At 39.3% G+C, this 22035-nt stretch overlaps 2 protein-coding genes across 7 annotated transcripts in view; one reads left to right on the top strand and one right to left on the bottom strand.

Annotated features, from left to right (window-relative positions):
• Positions 1-6296: 6296 nt before the first annotated feature.
• LOC139979209 (uncharacterized) overlaps positions 6297-22035 on the top strand; it is a 182176-nt gene continuing 166437 nt past the window's right edge. Inside the window, exons 1-2 of one of the 2 annotated variants that reach the window (XM_071989968.1) lie at positions 6297-6395; positions 20987-21120. The gene's annotated coding sequence lies outside the window, so the exon portion shown is untranslated. Of the gene's footprint in view, positions 6396-19943; positions 21121-22035 lie in introns of those variants that run through there. The other variant, XM_071989969.1, reaches the window with a different exon arrangement.
• The window catches only part of LOC139979202 (52 kDa repressor of the inhibitor of the protein kinase-like), a 168954-nt gene continuing 161482 nt past the window's right edge, over positions 14564-22035 (bottom strand). For 4 of the 5 annotated variants that reach the window (XR_011797108.1, XR_011797107.1, XR_011797111.1 and 1 more), the window contains 2 exons: positions 19440-19638; positions 14564-19005 (listed from right to left, as the gene is read on the bottom strand). The gene's annotated coding sequence lies outside the window, so the exon portion shown is untranslated. Of the gene's footprint in view, positions 19006-19439; positions 19639-19727; positions 19804-22035 lie in introns of those variants that run through there. The other variant, XR_011797109.1, reaches the window with a different exon arrangement.

Below are 22035 nucleotides of genomic sequence, written 5' to 3' on the forward strand. Positions count from 1 at the left end.
TGATTTCCTTATGATCCCCGTGTAATAGAAAACTCAGAAGTGTGTCCTAGCAAGATTAATTTCAATCTAATTATTTTGAGTTAACCCGTTAGATTTGATAAAATGGTTGATCAAACTTAAATTTCCTTTATTATTCTCCTTGTTGACCTTCACATTATGATTTTTTTTTAAAGTATGTCTTCGAACGATAACTACCTCATCTTGCGTAATCTTCGATGGGTCTTTTAAAAATTTTGAAATCCGCAATAACGTTACGCAGTAGTGTTGCCAGCCATCCATTGAGCTGGAAGTGTCCAACAACTATAATAATTAATATCATCACTATGACATACCAAAGTCCTCTCCGTCATTACAGCACGCCGCACTGCATTTTATAACCCCAAGAGGGATTTGCTTTTCCCCCTTTCTTACCCCTCCCCATCTACCCACACCTCCAGCCTTAACTAAACCTTCGTCCTACAACACCATTCATTTGATGTCGCTTCAGTCGGCAGAGCACAGACCCCCCCCCCTCCCTCACACACACACACACCACCACCACCATTGGGGAACGGATGATGTGGGCTTCCATGCATGGTATGTCACTGTGTTAATTTGTATCAGAGAGGAACAATTTGCTACATATATTGTTGGAGAGCACACACCGGTGAAATTATACAGTGGTCGATAGCTTGCATGTGTTATACCCCTTTGAGAGTGATTTATACGTCGATCAACCACCAACCCAACTATGTCTCAGTAAAACTTTTACCTCCTCTATACACTGAGCAGCCAATAATTAGGAAACCTGGACCACGCCATGAAACAGTGCCAGGCGCGCATATGGCAAGCCGTTTTAACATTTACCTCGCAATTCGACTTAAGTCGAATACATTTCACTTAAGTGGAATTCAATTTCACTTAAGCAGAATACTATTTAACTTAAGTGGAATTCTATTTCACTTAAGTGGAATACCATTCCATTCTTAAGTGGAATACCATTCCACTTAAGCTTAATTGTATTTTACTTAAGCTGAATTCATCAACTTGTCACTGCATTTTACTTAAGCTAAATTCTATTTCACTTAAGTGGAATTGCATTCCACTTAAGTGGAAATGCATTTCACTTAAGTGGAATTGTATTCTACTTAAGTGGAATACAATTCCACTTAAGTGGAATGTCCTGTCTATTTCACTTAAGTGGAATACAATTCCACTTAAGTGGAAATGCATTCCACTTAAGTGAAATGTGATTGGATAGTCTATTTCACTTAAGTGGAATGTGATTGGCTAGTCGATTCCACTTAAGTGGAATGTGATTGGCTAGTACATTTACCGCCAAACTTTGCCCATGCCTTTGCGCGCCATTATAAACAACTTGCCGCGATACGTGTACGTATATGTACGTACGTGGTGTCGATATGTGCACAATGAATATCGGCTGTCCATCGGGATCCAGCTAGCACTTAACATCCGTGCAAGGTGTGTACGTACGTACCTGACCTGGTACCTGACGAATACCATTACCAGTGGCGTAGGAAGGTACTTTTGAGTGGGGGGGCTGAAGACTGATGGCCGGCCTGGGGGAGGGGGACACCCCCTCCCCTTTGGAATTTTTTGTATTTCCAGGTGGCCTCAGATGCAATTTGGTGCAATATAGCACACTTCAACACCCACTCCATTTTGTAAACTTAATTTTGTATTTTCACCTGGCCTTAGATGCAATTTGGTGCTCCAAATGAGATTTTTTTTCTCATTTGGAAATGAAAAAGGGGTTTTCTGACTTGCGGAGCGGGGGGGGGAATGATACTTCCGCCCCTCCACATTTTCACTGGGGGGGCTGGCGCCCCCCAGCCCCCCCCGGTTCCTACGCCCTTGACCATTACCAAAATAATGCCATGGCAAATACATTATAAGTGGTTGGAGCTACAGCCGAAAACGCATTGACAAGGGCAAGAAAACGTTTTACTTTTTGTGGATTTTGGGTTTTGGATGGAATCTTTTATTTCGTCAAAAGTTTCACTATCTAAAAAGTTACGAATTCTGTCTATGTTACTTAAACAAGATGTAAGTCGCCTCTGTTGTGCATCATACTGATTGTTCCCCTGTGCAAGTGAGGAAACAACACTTCGAATTGTGTCTCTAACAACAACAATTATTTGATCGCATTCCAGCAATGTTAGATGTGAATGATTAGCCGTAGCCATGATGTACACGTGCAACGAGGATCGACTAAATCATCATATGTGATGAGCAATTGAATGCGTTACGACGAACATTACCCTAAATTGTATTTATATGTAAGCCACATATCAACATTTCCACTTAAGTGGAATTGTATTTTACTTAAGCAGAATAGAATTCCACTTAAGTGAAATTGACGCCCAAAAGATGTTATTCCACTTAAGTGAAATTGTATTTCACTTAAGTGGAATACAATTCCACTTAAGTGGAATTGTATTTCACTTAAGTGGAAATGCCTTCCACTTAAGTGGAATTGTATTCCACTTAAGTGAAATACAATTCCACTTAAGTGGAATGCATTTCCACTTAAGTGAAATAGAAATGTCCATTTCTACTTAAGTGAAATTGAATTCCACTTAAGTGAAATTGAATTCCACTTAAGTGGAATACATTTCACTTAAGTGGAATTCCTTTTCACTTAAGTAGAATGTATTCGACTTAAGTCTAATTGCGAGGTAAATGTTAAAACGGCTTGCCATACGCGCATCGCCCTAAATATCAGTAGTAAAAGATGTATTTTTGGAGCTTCAATTTACACATTCGATACAGTGCGTACTGTGTATAAAGTAATGAATAAAGTAACCAATGGATTCTATATAGAGATATATATAGTCCACGATTGAGTCAGGGAAGCAGGGTGGATTATACAAGTTATCTAATTTCAATCATGTGTCCCCTTTGCTTGAAACATGGCAAATAAAAGCGATACAGGAAATGACTGAACAATTGAGAATTAAGGGTAACTTGGTCGTCGCCCTCGGAAAACTCGGAACGGAAAGCATAATTCATTACTAATAAAAATACAAATGAAAAATGACCATCAAAAATGTGGTGGATGCATGTCGACCCGTTTTAACGTATATGAAATATTTTTTATCTAATACTCATACCTTTAACTCATTGATTGTAACAAATGTCAGAACCTATCGGCTTCCGTACTGCTCTCAGGGAGGACTGTTTAACATACCACTGAACCTTGTTTAACATCAATCAAAACGGCTGGACTACTTAGCTCATCAGAAGCAACCCAAAGTTCAACGAACAAATTTCAGTATAAGAATAACAAATAAAACATTTTCAAGGGCAAATGGTGTCGGATATCATCCGTGGAGAAGGGGGGAGAGATCCAGTTTTATAAGAATGTTCTTTGGTTGAGTTATTAGAATTCCGAAAACAACTGTGGACTTGAATTAACAGAAGACTGAATTGATGTTACGACGCCTCATCAATTAACCGTATGAGCATGTCAGATGTGCAGAAAAAAATCAACAGAAATGTGAGAGATTGCGATCGAGCTTTCTACAAGAAGGCAAATGTTTGATTAACTTGATAACGTCAGAGGTAGAGAATAATTTCAACAAAAAAAAGAAAAAGCTGACGGGAGAAAAACAGAAACAAAGCAAAGGACAAACTCTTAGTTATTTTGCAGACGAAAATATTTAGAGATGTGAGTTGAATGTGTCGAGTCAGAGTCAATCTGTAACATAAGGCTGATTGCGTGCACACACACACACACACACACCGACACGCGTAATTTGGCTAAACCGAACCCAAAAGTTAACTGTATTGTTAACATACAGGTTTATCTTTCCTAAAATGTGAAAGCGGTGTATCTTAATTTCCTTTTTTGGTTACACGTGAATTAGAGTCAACTCCCCCTCCCCTCTCTCTGTCGAAATTTAGGAAATGTGCTGTAAACTCGCATTCAGCATTCGATCTTATCTGATAAACATTAGAGAATCAACACCCTTTTGGACAATGTTTGACAATATGGCGCTTCAAAGCACTATTATTGACTGTATGAACATGCAGTTTCTATTTGGTAAATGTTTGGCAGTACACTTTCAGTTTCATTGCTTCGAAGCGTGACATGAACGTACACTGGCCACGCGGTACTAACATATAGAGTCTTAGACCATTCACTATTATGGTTCACAGATCTATGGTTAACCTATTTCGACCTGCTAAACCCTCCCTAGAGCTTTGAAGGGGGGCAGTTGGGGATAAGGGTGAGGGGAAGTGGATCGCAATCATTAGGGTTGAAATATTATCACGTAGATATGCTGCCATATAGTACTATATCTCCTACTTACACCTTCTGTCTATTTGCCCATTGAAATATGATACATTCGCAAAGTTTTCTTGGCCTGTATATAAAAATTCATCAAAGTTCAACGTTTTTTCCCCTTCTTCTTCGAAATATATTACTTTCCTCTGTGAATACATGATGTTAATATGCATAAAGTAGAACAAAGACAACTTCAATACAATTTTCATGATGACTTCATTCACACTGCTGTTACCAGATGCATTCACAAATATTATCCCCAAATTTAAAATATTCATAACTTCGCGATATCATATTTTGTAAGTACGTGTTTGGCCAAAAGATGTTGACGGTATGGATCATCAGTCATGCCCAGAATTAACGGTGAAGCGATGTCATATCGGTCTTATCTAGTTCCGCGACTTGAGGTGGACAACCCAGCTAACACACAACGTAATAATAACGTTATTTTTTGGTTGTGGTTACGTTGGTGTCCGCCCAACGTAACGATAACGTAAATAAAACGTAGCCAACTTACGTAATATCACAACGTTTTTAAAACGTTTCAAAGAAACGTTTAAATAACGTTAAATAAAGGTTACGTTTTTAAAAACGTTGTATTAACAGTTTTATGATTCGTTATATTTACGTTTATATATTACGTCCACACAACGTAAAGTTTCACGTTGACATTACTTTGTTTGGTTACCTCATGACGTAACAGACTTTACGTTGTATAAACGTTAGCACATTCCGTTATATTTACGTTCGAATATTACGTCCACACAACGTTAAGTTTTACGTTGACATAACGTTGCAGTTTAGTTACCTCATGACGTAACAGACTTTACGTTGTATGAACGATAGCACAGTCGTTATATTAACGTTTGAATATTACGTAAATACGACGTTGGTGAAATACGTAAATACGACGTTGGTGAAATACGTAAATATTACGTTCTAACTTCGTCAAGAAGATAACAAAACAAGATAAGTATTGTTTGATGTTTCCTGTTTAAAGAAGCCAAATTCAAAATGTTTCTGTGGTTGTAAAGTAAGCGCTTACTTTTAGCTTATCGTGTTATACAGCACTTACGTTGTTATACATTCAGTTCCGTGCATATGCCTAAATCACAAACTGTTCATATCGTTACATATGGTTTTAAGCACAAAAGCAGGCCATGTAAGGCCCAATCGCTGCACTCAAAGGCAACTGCCTGCAGTAAGCACGCAAATTATTGGTAGCATGGTGGGCTCATAATTGACGCACTTAAGGATTTGATCAACGATATCTATCAAGGAAAAATCCAAATCACTCAACTGTATGTGTTTTTCATAACTGTAGTTCCTCAGAAATGTTATGATCTCAAAATATTTAAGGTTCTGTGCTTATGCACCGTACAATTGAGCAGAATTTGACCACAAAATGTCTGTCGTGTCAAGTTCTTTCATACCTCTAAATTGACACATTCGTCGATAAGCTAACTGTAGTTTAGGCCTTAGTATACATCCATTGACTTTAGATGCTGTTTGCTATGCTCTGAACCTCTAAGCTCAGACAGGTCAGGTCCCAGAGAGTCGTGTTATCATATTGAGGTAATGTTTGTTATTTTTAGGATGTAAGATTTCCAAATGCCCAAAAAACATGCAAAGCTGGGGGAGGGTGTTAAAAGCTTAAAAAATACCACAATTTGGTCAGCAAATAGCTGAAATGGATTAAAACTCATGCAATATGTAATTCTGCTTGACTGCAAAAAGTTTAGGTGGCCTGCTGTATCTAATTGCTAGTAATAATTGAAGGTGCGTCAATTACGGGGGTGCGTCAATTATGAAGCCTTTACTATACATAGCTGACGGTGTAGGCGTGGTTATTAGGCTGAGCATGGGCAGTACATAAACATGCATAAAGGCGCCAGTTTCGGAAACTACTAAAAATATTTCACACCTTATTCCAATGAAGCCTGCTTTGCCTTTGACTGCTGATTGGTCAATAACTATCACGTGAATTCTTCAAAGACGACGTGCTGAGCCGACGACAACAGGTTCAAATACTGTTGATGGACGCTTACGTGCAAGAAAAAAATGATATAATGGGTGTTGAAAAACTTTAATCCAAATGTTCAAGGTAAGTTTCATTGATAAATATACACACATCAGCAAGGTCTTAGATATTTGTGTAGTAAATGACATACTTTAGGTAATTTCACGCCTCTATTTAGTGTTCAGCGTAGCGTTAGTTAGGACTAGCCTACTCAATGATTGTGCGCCTAACGTTATGCTAATGTTATGTGTAAGCATACAGTAGTAGGATGGTGACTTCGAAGTTCGCCCACTTAAGACTTAAAACACCCCAAAACTAAATCTTCTGGTATAAATCATTTGAAAATATACTTCATATGGTGGGAGAATTTTGTTATAGTACGATACACGGCCAAACTTTCTTTCCTGCAAACTGTTTTCACGTTGTTTTCCAAGAAGATTCTTCGTGATTGTGGGACTGGTATTTCTTGCTAGAGTATTGCGAATTTCGGCCACGCAACCTACAGTGTGGCGCTGGTAAAAATTGGTGGCGCTGTTGCTCTTTCAGTAATTATAACAGACTTCATAGATCTTCGTCATTTTATTGACAAATATGTAAGTAATTTCTTGCACACGGGTCATTTTGGAGAGAAAATAACTGTAGCTTCGTACTTTTTGGTGAAATTTGGCTCTTCCTGTAGGTTTTCATGGTGAAAATCATGTATTTCTTAGGGTGCCCGAACTTCGCAGTATGGCGAACTTCGCAATACTGACTATACTACTAGCATTTAGTAATGTATGTATGAATGACAATGAAGCTACACTGAATAACAGCATTTGACTTTGTGATTAAGCTAGCCTAGTCCACTGCAGCTCTATACAAATCAATGTTTTACTATGCCTAGTTAACTGACTTTGTACACAGAGCTTAAATTTTTGTAGGAGCCTTAAACTGCCTAAAAAAAGGTTAATTTCTGTGGTTAGATTCACAACATCAGACCCAGGCACCATACTGTACAGTGTACTAGTAGGCCATATTGTTACCTGCCTTTTTTTGCTGCATGAAACTGAGAACAGGTTGAAGAAATGTTTGTGATTTGGCAATGTTTTGCAAACCAAAAATCTGTGATATTATATGAAGCTTTATTGTCCAAAATATATTGACTTATGCTGCTGTTGTTTGTTTAATTCCCCACTTTTGTGTGGGCCTTAGTTACATTAACCTGCAGTCTTTGAAATATCTGAGAATGCCTTTGGGGAGTCTCTAATACTTCTGGGCCAAGTACTCATTCCATTTTCACATATGGTTTGACATATTCGAACTAACATGTTGTTTTTTAACCACTCCTATAACTAGCACAGTTTACCTAACGAAATGCTGCCCATCGTTCGTTTGGCAATTTTTACACGTCTGGTGGAAAACCAATCAGAAAGCTTCTTTGAGGTAATTTCAATCACGTCCGCTAAACCAAAGTTTTATCTTTGAGCGTCTTTAATGTTGTATCCAAGGCTCTGAAATGGAATATATACTGGACTTACAACTGGGATTCTTCTCGTAATTAATTGGAGACGAGATATATTTAAACATATTTTCACAACCAGTACATATATTGAGAACGCTACAGCTGTGCTATACAACATCTTTGCAGAACTTAAAAAAGGACCGATCATGCGCATTAGGAACCAGAACCGTATCTACGGCTCTGTTTGGACCCAGAACCAGACATGTCCTTATTAGGACCCAGAGCCGTATCTGAAAACGGTAAAGATCCCTGTGTGCAGTAATTAATGCGTTTAAACAATCAATTTCTGCTAATAGGTCATCACAGCTAAATCAACATATGCATCAATATGCGTGCATGACCTCCTTTTTCCTCCTCTTTTCTTTAATCTTTTCTACTATGTTGCAGGTTTTTTTTAACGAAGGTTTGATACATTTTGCCATTTAAAACTTTTAAAATGAATTTAATTCTATCACTTAGCTTTCAATTTGTTAGGTTACAAAGTGCTCCATTCATGTGCTGTCCACTCGATGAGTATAAATATAAACTGACCCCTCGTCCAATTCAACAGTGTTAGCAAGGGTTGTATAATTTTGTTCATATAGCTTGACCAAGGATAACTCAATTACCATCTAAAGTAAGTAAATAGCTTGGAAAAAATACCTCACAAGTGTTGACGTCACTGAACTAACAGTCAAAATAAGCTGAGAAATGTTAGTTACGGAAAGAATAGAAAGATGCCCCCCCCCCCTGTAGGGAATTTTACCCACCATGTTTTTCGGTTAGCTGACCATTACGCTGACAGAATCAGAATTGGAATTTGAGAAGAAAATGTCATGTCTTTGCTCAAATAAAGAGTTATCCATTAGTAATTTTACGCTTTGTTGTTTTATTTGAATTTTTCATCTTGGTATTACCATGGCAACAGCCCTATTAACACATGACAGTGACCTTAAATGATTCAGATATTGACTGCAATCAACGGGCAGCGCCAAATCAACGTAAAAAAGACAATTAGTTTGTATTTTTGGTTATATGTATATTATATGATATTTTTCTCAAAGTGCAAATTTCATCATGGCTATTGCCATGGCAGCAGCCCTAATTAGGGATGACTTTGACTTTCCTGATTGTGATTGGTTTCACCAGGGCAGCTTCAAATATATATTCTTAGACACTAACGTTGTGCTTTTATGTTATTTAATTACAAAGATGTGACATTTTGTCAAATTCCAAGTTGTAATGAATGAGTTGCCATGGCAACAGCGGCCACACCCACCATTAATTGAAAGGCAGACAAGGGGGAGGGGTGTCCGTTGGCCCATCGTCTAATTAAATCTGATGGTCCCACCCAACTTTGCACGAAATTCAATGGGACGTAATATTTTCTGTATTTTAGTTATGGTTAATAAGTACGGTACCTAAAGTAGAAGTAATAAAATGATTATAACGCAACGGATTTCTAGATTTAGAGTTAGTCGTACAATTGTGTTTGGCTATTTCATGGCTAGATCAGATCACGCGACACAAAGTTATAACCGCCAATTTCGCCAATTACAGAATGCATTTAGGCTTTTACCTTGAGGCCAGGGTATAAATACTCATTTATGTGTGAACACAAAATAGATTTAGTTATAAAAACCGCAAAGATCCATTAAATAGTAACGTTGAAATTGCAGGGAATTTAAACTAAAACCATATTATTCTGGCAGACGAGAAATTGGCTGGCTGGCTGGCTGGCTGGCTGGCTGGCTGGCTGGCTGGCTGGCTGGCTGGCTGGCTGGCTGGCTGGCTGGCTGGCTGGCTGGCTGGCTGGCTGGCTGGCTGGCTGGCTGGCTGGCTGGCTGGCTGGCTGGCTGGCTGGCTGGCTGGCTGGCTGGCTGGCTGGCTGGCTGGCTGGCTGGCTGGCTGGCTGGCTGGCTGGCTGGCTGGCTGGCTGGCTGGCTGGCTGGCTGGCTGGCTGGCTGGCTGGCTGGCTGGCTGGCTGGCTGGCTGGCTGGCTGGCTGGCTGGCTGGCTGGCTGGCTGGCTGGCTGGCTGGCTGGCTGGCTGGCTGGCTGGCTGGCTGGCTGGCTGGCTGGCTGGCTGGCTGGCTGGCTGGCTGGCTGGCTGGCTGGCTGGCTGGCTGGCTGGCTGGCTGGCTGGCTGGCTGGCTGGCTGGCTGGCTGGCTGGCTGGCTGGCTGGCTGGCTGGCTGGCTGGCTGGCTGGCTGGCTGGCTGGCTGGCTGGCTGGCTGGCTGGCTGGCTGGCTGGCTGGCTGGCTGGCTGGCTGGCTGGCTGGCTGGCTGGCTGGCTGGCTGGCTGGCTGGCTGGCTGGCTGGCTGGCTGGCTGGCTGGCTGGCTGGCTGGCTGGCTGGCTGGCTGGCTGGCTGGCTGGCTGGCTGGCTGGCTGGCTGGCTGGCTGGCTGGCTGGCTGGCTGGCTGGCTGGCTGGCTGGCTGGCTGGCTGGCTGGCTGGCTGGCTGGCTGGCTGGCTGGCGATCGATCGATCGATCGATCGATCGATCGATCGATCGATCGATCGATCGATCGAAACTTTATTGCCCATTTCAGAAAACAGAAAACGGAAATTTTTTTCCCGTCGACAGTAAACATTAAACAGCAGTGAATGCAAACACAATCATACAATAAACAAACTATAAGTGAACAACTACGAGAATAAAACTAAATAAGCAGAACCAGAACAGTAACAGAGGCAGCACAGAGGGCTGCAAGTGACAGATCACACACTGTGGCCAAATCGCTTTGCACGCGAGTTAAACAAGTGTATTGCCTCAGGTAAGAAAGAATCACGGAACCTGGACGTTTTAGTATTGGGCACCTGTAATCGTATCCCGGATCTGTTGAACATGATAAGACTCTGAAAAGGGTGTGTGTGATCTTCTTTTATATTATTTAGTTTCTTCATCAGACTCTCTTCATATATGGATGAGAGTGACGGAAGGCTTGAACCAATGCAACGTTCAGCTATCTTCCGAACACGTTCCAGCTCTGCCCTGTACTTCTTCGGCATACTGCCAAAGAAATAATAATAATAACTGTTTTTTGTATAGCGCAGGTATCCAGAGCGCAAGGCAATGTTCAAATGCGCTCCCATATAAAGGGTCTAACTGTGATATTTCTCAAAAAGGATAGTTTATAACTGTTTTTTGAGATCCGTCTTACTGGATGGAGAAATAGGTGCCTCTTGTTTGGCTATGAGATTGTTCCACAGTCGTGGGGCCATCACGGAGAAAGCTCGCCCGCCAAAGTTAGTTGAATGAAATGATGGCTCCGCAAGCAAATATTTATTTTGGGACCTCGGCGATCTTGGTGGAATGTAACGATGGACTAATTCTGCTAAGTACAATGGAGCTTCCCCGTTGAGTGCCATAAAGGTGAGATACAAAATTTTAAAAAGTATTCTTGCACGTACAGGTAATCAGTGAAGTTCACAAAGTACAGGTGTTATATGGGCTCGCTTGGGAGTTTTCGCAACAAGGCGAGCAGCATTGTTTTGAAGCATTTGTAATTTATTCATCAACTCATTGGTGATCCCGTACAGAAGGCTATTGCCATAATCCAGGCGAGATATTACAAGTGCCTGCGTGATCGATTGTGTCACACTTTTGCTGAGCTGCCTTCTATGACTATGTTTAAACCTAACACTTATGTACACACTGTACATATACAATTGGTTGAATTAGAAGACTTTACTATAAAATGAATTTCAACCAGTACATACATGTATGTACAGTACATACACTGTACTGGGTGTATATGTACAGTGTGTACATAAGTGTTAGGTTTAAACATAGTCTTCTGGCACTCATGGCACTCCGTACATATACACCCAGTACAGTGTATGTACTGTACACACTGTACATACCTGTACTGGTTGAAAAATCCAAAACTTTGAGGATTTTTCATTTCAAAATAAGGCAAAACATCCTCCTGAAATTTTTTTTACAAACAGGGTGGTAATATATCTCTTCCAGAAAAAATTATCAGATTTTTTCAACATGACGCGTTTTGAGTTATTGGCCGTCAAAGACGACCTCTTTTGTGCATACATCGGAGCAGCTTAACAACTTCATAAATTAATATTGAGAACAGCTAGAACCCTGAAATTGTTTAGGTGTAAGAAATTTATACTTATAATTAAAGTATAAAACCCTGACAGCTCTGACATAGATACTTTGGTAATAAATTGGCATCAAAACCCGTACCTCATGCTGAATCGCAGCATGAAATAGCAACTTTAGAGTTGCACAGCTTGCAAAAATATTATAGGACAGCATTGTAATCTATCATTTTGTAATGTTTGTACTAGACATAATAACCTCTGAAAGAATCAAGTACCCTGAAGCAATGGTTTAGGAGCAATTCATCACTAAAATTAGCACATTTTTTAGTGAAAAGTACAAAAATCGAATATTTTGACACTTTTAAGTTGACCTATTACTCCACAAGACAATATTTTTGTAGCCTAATTTTTTATTTTCTTATTCTATGGGATAAACTTTGTAGGCATCTGTAATAGAAAGGTAGTAGAATGTTTAATTGCTGAGAGATGAGACCTCAAAAGTCAACAAAATGCCGTGGTGGCGACAAATTGCGGAATTTCAAAGTGTGATAAATCGGCCAATTGTAAAGCAATGCAACTGAAATTTTCAGAATATGCTTATTTCATGGTGGTCCAAACATACAATAAATTTGGGAATTTTCCAAAGATGTCGAACTACAACATACCCCAAAATTTGGTGATTTGATATGGAATGACCCAATTGTAGAATATGAGCTTATTGCTGGAGTGTATCAGGCTGAACTACACTCTCTGAAGTCTGGAATCTAAGTCTTTTACATATTAAAAAACTACAGTATTTAAGTCATTACAACTTCCTGTGAGGGGGCGATAACCTCTCTGTGACATAAACTCTTGGTCTTTCTTATAATTACTAAGGCACATAGGAGATGACTATGACTAACCAAATTCGTAATACACATGGGATGCAACAGGTTGTCATCTGTGGTTCAGCATGAATAGTTCATGGAATTAAGACAAAGGGGGCTTCTACGAATATGATGTGGGTGTAGGGTGCATAAGTCATGAAAAGGAAGTAAGCAGTTACTCTTAAGACAAAGAGGCATGGAAGCAAATGTTTAAAGTAATATGATGGGTATATAACTACATACTACATTACATAATATATTGGGCTTAATAGTGTTAAATGCACTCGAGAAGTCAATGAAGATTGACCTCACAGACGTTTTGGGTTGGTCTAAGTGCTTCAAGACCCCATGCAGGTAAACAAGTATTGCATCATCTACACCTCCTTTGCTTTGGTAGGCAAACTGATTTTCATCTATAACAACACCTTTTTCAGCTAGAAGAAGTTTTAGTACCACCCTTTCCAGACATTTCATGATATTTGACTTGAGTGATATCAGACGGTAGTCATTTAAACATGAGACCACTTTTGTTTTAGGAACCGGGGTTATGATTGACGTTTTCCATATCTCGGGAAAACGCCCTCATCAAGTGTTCTTTGGAAGATTGGAGTGAACACTGGCGCTAGCTGAGAGCTACATGTTTTTATTTACATATTTTGGACCCCGTCTGGGCCTGTGGCTTTATTTATCTTAACACTAGAAAAATATTTCCTGACAACAGTTTCATTTACAATAACTCTGTCACTACCAGTGTTAGCACAATTGAGACTATTCCTCAATTTTTTATCAATTCCTGCATAAACCAATTTATCGCTACTCACATCAAACCTATAATAAAAATCATTCAAGTCATTAACCAGTTTTAGTCCATTTCTAATCGGTCCACTTTTATGTTTCCCTTTATAACCAGTTATACTTTGCATCACTTGCCAGGCTGCTTTCGAATTACCCCCCTCAAATTTATCTTCAATTTCTTTCTGTACTCTTTTTCACATCTCTTAACTTCCTTTTTTATCTCCCGCTGTTTTGCCTTTACAAGATCAAAATCCCCGCTTGAGAATGCAGCTTTCTTTTCATACACTAGGGATTTCAACTTTTTTGATAGCCACGGTTTGCTTTTTGGGAAAATGCGAAACGATTTCTTTGGGATTATCAGATCAGCACAGAAATTAATATATTCAGTAACAGTTGTTGTAGTGTCCTGTAAGTTTGGATCATCAAAAACATTCCAGTCCGTGCACTCAAAACACCCACACAATTGGTCAACAGCTTCCTTGTTCCAGCTCAGTTGGTCTTCACAATGGGTTTGGATCTTTCTAGTTCACGACGGTACTTGGGCGACATATGGATAATAGAGTGATCAGAACTACCAAGCGGAGCTAAAGTTTTTACTTTGTAATTACTTCCATTGACATTACCATAGCACATATCCAGTGTAGTGTTATTCCTTGTAGGCAGATCAATATATTGTGTATGAGTAGGCAGTAGATCGTCAATGGTGGTAGTGCGGGCATGGGTGAGAGAAGAGGAAGTCTGTGTGTGTGGGGGAGGGGGGGTCCCGAGGAGTTCTCGGCTAACATTAAACAGCACAAAAAAACAAAGAAAGGGAGAATAGCGTATTGTCAAAATGTTTACGTTCATGGGTACAATTTCTTTTGCTTCGCTTAATTGTTGAACAGCTGTTTGTGTTGACTTTGATCGATATTCGGCAGATATGTGGTACTTAAATCACAACAATAAATTTCATTCATTGACTTGTCAAATGGCATTTGAAAATATTTAAGAAAAAGAAGAAGAAAAGTTTAATTGATTTTATACTTGATCCATATTTTTGTATATTTCAAAAAGGTAAGTTATCAATTATAATGTAGTAAGTAACGTTAATATGACTTGTTGGATAAAAAATCGAAAGAAAAAGTGTGTTAGATCTATCAGTTGCAATTTCAAGTGGAAAAATAGGGAAAGATCAAAATTGAAGTTTTAGGCACAAAGACTGGCTAACGTTAAAATGAAGCGTCTGATGGCCGTCACTAATAAAACATCACAACAGATGAATACATGCTTGATGAAAGTTTTTATTTTGTTCTCCTTTGTCTTTTATATTTGAAAAGCAAGAAATTGGATAGTGAAAGAAAGGGTTGTGAACATAGGTTGCTGATATAGAAATTTATATTTTTGCTGAGTCGTGTCTGCAATTTTTATCAATATCTCAAGTCATGAGAAAAATGTTTTATTACGTTATTCATATCACAAAGGAAAACGAATTTAACAGATGAGAGGTATTCAAATAAAGGGAAAATTTATGGAAAGTTAACGTTTGGATAGCATTCATTGAGGAGAAGAGGATCATGATTATTTATGATACGAGGAATAAATGCCTCATATAAATTATGCAAATAAGGCTAGGAGTTCCGTTGTCATAATGCATGCCACGTCTTTGTGTTTTTGTTTTTGTTATGTATGTGTTCGTTAGTTCTGGTGTTGTGTTTTTTCGTTGTTGTTTTTTTTTGGGGGGGGGGATCTTTTGCTGCGTTGTCCTTGTTCATCACAATGTTGATATTATGTTTAGCCTATTGCTTAATGTTCTTAGAGTCTTAAGGGTTCTCCATGCTATCTCTGTAACTCTATGATTGAGTTTTATATTTTAGTTCCTCACTCTAAAAAATAAACAGGTAGTTCTATTGTCAGGTTTTTTGACACATATATTATTAATCACTGGAAAAGGGTATAATAAACATCCACAATGTAGTTATACCATCACAAGGTGTAAATGTAACCATTGCCTCGACCATTACCCAGACAAACGTGTACACATACCCCGATGTAAAGCCAATTTGTGTATTTCTGATCTTTGTGGGTAAACTTACATACTCTGCGTGTAATACGACACAAAGATTTATGTACATTTACACATTTACAGTGCTTAATTTACACTCACTTTTCAAAAAACATACCCACTTTAAACAAAAGGGTAATTTTACCCACATAACATGTACTTTTGCACGAATTGTGTATATCTCAGTAAACAAGGTGTAAAATTACCCTTCTTAGTATATTATTTTACAATCAAAAAAGGTATAACACCAACAACATTTATTTTAAAGTATCATTACAGGGTATACAATCACACTAGATAAGAGCTAATTATACACTTCATGGAGTTGTAGGCCTATTTCTTCTACACTTGTAATTAGTTTAAAATTCCATCCTGTGGGAATAATCCCAGTATTTATATAACTGAAATATAAATTTACTCGTTAATGGGTTAATATATATCTCTACCAGAAATTATCCTGTATTTTCGTAGGTAAACCCGTCATTTTTTTATGCACCCAATAGTAAAAACCAACATTTTGAAACACAGAGCTGCCCGGCGAGTAGAGGCCCAATTTCTAAAGTCCCAACTGTCAAAAGGACGATGCCATAAAGAGACCTCATATTGGGGCGACAGTTGGCCAGCTGTTTAGCTTGACATATATTTATTAATAGCCTATCGTTTTATTAATATACGGCAAAATGTACAGATATATGGAGTATCCCCGAGTTTCTCCGTGGAAATTTCTGTATAGTGATTAGTAAAAAGTGGGATTGAGGGGGATAGGGATGGAGTCGTAGGCTAGGCCTATATGAAGTTTCGTGAAAGCTTTATAAGGCAAGACTAACTAATACAGTCAAAAGAGAAAATCATCCTGAGGTAATGAAATGAAAAGAGCCGCGCCTATAACCTGTTAATACGAACATCCGATTAGCGTGTCCAGACAATTATCTATATAAGATCTACATAGGTCTAACCATAGGCGTATGAGACGGGGGAGGGGCGGCAACCCCTCCCTTCTCTCAGAAGGTACCCTTTTATGCCGCTCTTTTTTTCGGGCATGCTTGTGTTGAAACAAAAATTGCCTCAGCCCCCCCCCCCCCAAACGAAGGTAGTCCCGTACGCTTATGTACATTATAAAACAACGGAAAGTATATAAGCTACCGCTATCATTTTCTCGAAAACACTAACTCCCTCCCCTTCCGGATTGGCCCATGAAGACGGTTTGACCTACAATTCAAACTTATGGAGCCTAAACGTGAGTATTTCTTGAGACACTTATTGACACAATATTATTAGTACAACTTGAGCTAGCTGGAGCAAAACTCTTTGTAATGCTATTTCGCAATTACATGCCTGACCCTTAAACGCCGACAATAACTTAAACATTTTTGATTGTGACTTCTATAGAATTATAATTTTCCTACAATGATGTACTCATTCGACTAGAAATAAAAGTTACGTTTGCCGCCAGGCAGCGCCGTGAGAATAATGACAGACTATACGTCTCAGAAGTGTTCTTACTTTTCTTTAGTTAAAAACAAAATTCCTCAAACACTACTTTACTTTAATCCACTGAATACAGCCTTTCAAGAATGTGGCTATGGTAATACATATTGGTAAATGTGTAAAAGATTCGAAGTTGGTATTCAAGAAAATGGGTGCATATGTGATATGGATGCATATCAGATATGGGTGCATATGATCATATCAGATATGGGTGCATATCAGATATGGGTGCATATCAGATATGGGTGCATATCAGATATGGGTGCATATCAGATATGGGTGCATATCAGATATGGGTGTATATCAGATATGGGTGCATATCAGATATGGGTGCATATCAGATATGGGTGCATATCAGATATGGGTGCATATCAGATATGGGTGAATATCTGAGAAATTCGAAAGAATCCCAATAACAATTGAAAGATTCAAACTTTAAGCCAATGAAAAGTTCTCTTTCACAAAGATTGGTTCGTTCGCGCACAAGGCGCTAACACAATGCCTTAGACCTACATACGTACAGTACAGTATATACAGTACACTGACATCACACCTTGGTCATCCATAGTCGCACATAGAAGATTGAGATTTTCGGTCATGTAGCAAGACTCCAGGAAGACGCTCCAGCAAAGGTTGCTTTAAGAGAAGCACTGAGACATGCTGCTGAACCAGTAGGAAGGCTCGTGACTACCTTGCTTTTAAGGACGTTAACGTTAACAATTTGGAGGAAGCAATAAACCTTGCGCAAGATCATGATACGTGGCGGAGGTTAAGCACTGAGCATGTCGGATAGACGAGACTCAACTTACTACTACTACTGCTGGGCGTCTTTTACGAGTATTCCATAGTTTGTTCCCGCAGAAGTGCTTCGCCGTCACATATGACGAGACTTGACACGACTGGACTTCACCTTCAATGGCCACAAGTATTATTATATGAATCGAAAGCAACATGAAGTATAAGTTGACTTTAAGCCTTTGAAAGAGGTGTTTGGTTTAGAAAAGTACAGATTAAATAACTGCTAAGCATAGTGCATACCTTCAATAACGTCTAACTTCTCTAAGTTTAGAGTTCCAACGTTATGCCTAGGCTATGCTAGCCTAACTATTCTGCTACTTATGGTAGCATACGCCCATTAAAAGCCCCATTGACTTACACACTAAATCACAAAAGTAATGTGGTCTCTACGTGTAGATAGAAGTTTTCACTAGCTCAACGCTACCATCACAGGATAGCTGACAAGTTGGCCTTTCATGGCACCATCAATTTTCCGTATCATGACCATGTAGATTTTTTGCTATCAGCCGGAAGTTTTCGTCACTTGTAAACAAACCTCTTCACTCAGTGGTAAACAATTTTCCTACGCTGCTCCTGGGAGGCCTAAAGGGGTCTAAAATTGCCTCAACTGACCCAGTTTTCTCACCACGTGTACTTCCATTCATGCTCTTCAACATGCAAGCCATAAAACTAGATCATGATTGATAACAGGTCAAAAAAGATGTTCTCCTGCTGCTTTTTGGCACTTTTCCTGAAGGAGCTCCTAGAACAATTGAGCAGATGGATATAGACACTAATAGGAGTATGCCACCTTAAGTGAGAAATGAATATTTTTTTAAATACCAAAATGATACTTTTAATAGTCGTCACAATATAAACCCCAACAGAATTCTATGCAATTATCATTTTAGGTCCAAAAAGATGTATTTTCAGAGATTTCAGTTTGCACTGTGCAGTGTGTAAATACAAATATATGAGCAATACTGTGTAAGCAGTAACCAGGTCTACGTCTGCAACAACATTTCCAGTCACCAATTTTGGTAAGCTTGACCAATATGGTTGCATTTATGATTCTTGCAGGTTTTATTGTTTTCCCTGATCACAGTCCACTTGGTCTGGCTTGCCCTACCTGCAGAAACATCATCCAGAGAAGGGTCAGCGGGCAGCTTTTTCGTCTCTGGCTCTGCAAAGTGATGAAATCTACTTTCGTTTAGCTGAGCTGATTCCTCCCAAACTGACCTACAGGACATACCCCAATGTATTCCTGAACTTTTTGGAACATGATAAACTGATATTGCATGTCACTCCAGTGCAACTTTTAAGTTACTGAGAATAAGAGAAGAGAATTGAAGGTGGTCTTTGCCAAAACTGGATCATCGGGATTTGTAAACCACAGCCTCACTGTAACAGTATGTACAGTAATCAAAAGGAAAGCTTACTGAAATGCTTTCTAGATACACTGTTCACCTCAATAGCATATCCAGTCCATTTATAGGTTTGTGCATAGATTGTTACGATGTATTAAAGACAGTTATAAGGGAAGAGAGGTGGATTGGGGGCATATTTCATGATAAAACATTCAAATTTGTTGCTCGGCAAAGAACAACATCAAATTACCTTATTCTCCATTGGTGACAAGCACTGGTCCCTATAGTTACTACAGTAGATCACCCATGGAAGCATCAGGATATCTCTTTCTGCTGTCAGAGTTGTTTGGGATTTGTTGTTACCTCATCTAACCAGTTGAGTCCATTGTTACCACACCCATTCAAAGTATATAGCTGTGAATGCCGAGGACTTAGCACATCAACTTTCTCTGAAAATTGACAAAACAACAGAAAATTAATGATAGTGAGTAAGCTCAAAACCCCTTGATGCACATATGCAGGAGCAGAAAATGCATACCTTTGTGGATTATTTGCTAAATAAGACTCAAAACATTCTCTGTGCAAGGTATTAGCACTCAGCAGCCACTCCACTTAGGATACAGACCTTATAAAACATTGTGCTACAGCTGGTGTAGACTTGGTCTAGGATGGTACGGAAAATTGATGGTGCCATGAAAGGCGAACTTGTCAGCTACCCAGTGACGGGTAGAGTTAAGCTAGTGAGAACTTCTATCTAGACTAAGAGACCACATTACTTTTCTGATTTAGTGCGTAAGTCCATAGGGCTTTTTAATGGGCATTTATGTTACCTTAATTAATCAAAAATGTGAAAATTGCAATTTTAGACTATGAGCATTAATTATAGCTGAAGGTGTTGGGTATGATGCTTAATAACGAGATATGACAAAACATCTCAACATTTTATGCTTGAGTGATTTCGGGGGTCAATTTTGCGAAATGTCACCAAAATATCGAAAAATGGCATGAGATTGCCACGGGAGTAACAAATTGGTACACAATCTGCTTCAAAATGCACTGATGAGTAATGATTAGCCTGGAAGAACATCTACATGGCCTGTAGAGGCCACAGTACCACCTGTGTATGTTGTTTTGAGCTGTCTGCTCCTTAGATGTGTAGGCCTATAGCAGTGAATAAAGGCTGCTATAAGGAGCCACTAATTTCCATGTTAGGCAAGAGAACACTTAAAACCTGAAGGATTGAAGTTGTTCGTCTAGTGAGTAGCCTATACTTTGATACAGTTTACCCAGCAGAGCAAAGCGACAGAAGTTTAATAGCAAATACATTAGGATTCAATGTGGCTTAAGAATCAGCTGCACTGAGCCCCAGGCTGTATTGAGAATAAGCATAGGCCCTGTAGACAGTAACACATTTGTAACTGGCAATCTCACAACTTCTTCAGAAGGTCCTGCAAGTTTGATGGTGCTTGCCAAGGTCATGGTCATCACCCTGATTGCTTGCTTCCCTGAGTGAGTGAGTGATACTGTTTTGGATTGTCACTTGATTTGATTAAATTTGATTATAACTAGCATATCTGATAAATATCGTCATCTTCATCATCGGTGTAATTTCCCACCCTAGAGTCACTGTGGTCATGAATCAGTTGATCTCTTTTATAGAAACTCGACTGGATTATGTATTTAATTCTACCATGTAGCTTGTACTTTCTCTCTCTGAGTTGCGCTCTCCTCCTTCTGTATTGCTCTGCCTCTCTTACGTAATTTATGGTATTGTTGTTTTCTCTGCATCTGTTTCAGAGTGAATACATGGACTATTTGTGCTCACCTTCAATGCGGCAGCTTCCATCTTCCTGGCTATGGACTCACCAGGCCCATTATTTGTGATGTGTATGGCACTGTGGTCCCTGTACTGACTGTTGCGTGCAAATGTGGTGAGCACTATGTTTTGGATTCGTCACCTTAAAAGCGTTATTGACTGCCTCTGCTTTTTGAGTGGAAGTCTCAAAATGAGTGTACCATAATCGTTTGTGGCAGGTGCATGTTTTCAGAATTTTGATTAGTTTTGTGTTGTAAGTGTGGGATATTAACAGAGAAACCTTGTGTTATGTCGCACGCGTATATTTTAAGTAGTAGAATGAATGTAATTAGCCTGATTAAATAAGTACACAGGAAACGAATGTATACGTTAACCATTTATTCCATGTCTTCCTTGGTGAGTACCCATATAGCAACTGCTCTCATTCATATCTTATATTACATAAAAACATTATTAAGACTCAGCAGGAGTCTGGAAGGGTCACAACTGACCCTATTGGTATGTAGGTCGCAGGCATATGACAGGTGATATCATACAGTGAGTAATAATGGTCATCGCAGGCATATGACAGGTGATATTATACAGTGAGTAATAATGGTAGATTAGATAATAACAATATATCACATTGATAATAATGGATGGTCGATTAGATGATAACTAAAATATCACACCTTGGCAGCATTTGGCATAAATAGAAATTTGTAGTTCCTGCCCCTCTTACATACAAATGACTGCTTTTGGGCAATGTGAATGATCTCCACTGTAGCATTTAGTAAGACAGTCTAAACATGTTGACAAAGCTTTTGCAACTTTGCAGTGGTCATATTTGGGTGCTTTCCTGCAAGCAGTCACCTCTGCCGGTACACGGTACTGTAGGTCAAGTCCTCTGCAAAGCGCTTTTGTATCAAGCGCTTCTTAGTCATAGTCTTTGCAGGAAACATGTCAGAGGAGAATTCTGCTCCAGTCAGTGCTCTGCGCAGTGATCTGTTTAGGTGGACCTGGTCGTAAAGGTTCTCTGTTTCAGACTGAA

This window comes from Apostichopus japonicus, chromosome 13 (assembly GCF_037975245.1).
Source record: "Apostichopus japonicus isolate 1M-3 chromosome 13, ASM3797524v1, whole genome shotgun sequence".
Classification (NCBI taxonomy): Eukaryota; Metazoa; Echinodermata; class Holothuroidea; order Aspidochirotida; family Stichopodidae; genus Apostichopus; species Apostichopus japonicus.